This window comes from Galeopterus variegatus, unplaced genomic scaffold, assembly GCF_000696425.1.
Source record: "Galeopterus variegatus unplaced genomic scaffold, G_variegatus-3.0.2 Scaffold16139, whole genome shotgun sequence".
In the NCBI taxonomy this organism is placed as follows: Eukaryota; Metazoa; Chordata; class Mammalia; order Dermoptera; family Cynocephalidae; genus Galeopterus; species Galeopterus variegatus.
Window position 1 is genome coordinate 1 of NW_007742250.1, and position 614 is coordinate 614.

Here is a 614-nt window from a genome sequence, read left to right on the forward strand (position 1 = left end):
GTTGCAAGTGTCCTGAATGAATATTCTCTTTCTTTTCAGGTATATGTCCCACAGTTCTCCACAGTGTGCCTTGCTCAAGGATGCTGAATTCTATGGACTTCATTGCCAGGCTACCTGGCTCTCTGGATTTAAATTTTCTTTGGTCAATGGAAGACTTCACCGTAAGGAAGTCAAAGAGGGAGCGTAAAAAGAGATTGAAGCATTATCACCCAATCTTCACAAGGCAGAGTGTAGACATAGGTTGTATTCCTGTATCTGAGAAGCCCCTTTCTTACAACATCTGTCACTAGATTGTGAAAACCACTGCATCTTATTTCCCCTTCTGGCCTTTTCTAGTCCCTTGCTGGTCCAACCCATTCTTTTGTAAATAGGTAAATTATCCTCAATCACTCCTTTTGAATGTNATGTGTGGATGTATATAATCCCGAGTTATGGCCATTCCCAGCCAGACTGATGCCAACTAAGACTAAAGCGACAATGCTGCAGGGTTAGAAATTCTGGACCGTGATCATCAGTCTTGGTACCTTGAGTATGTGAATACCCTCTGCCAAAATTGGTCATCGTACGTCTTCCAGGTCCCCATCCTGAATCCTCTCTTCTTTCTACCTCTTCCT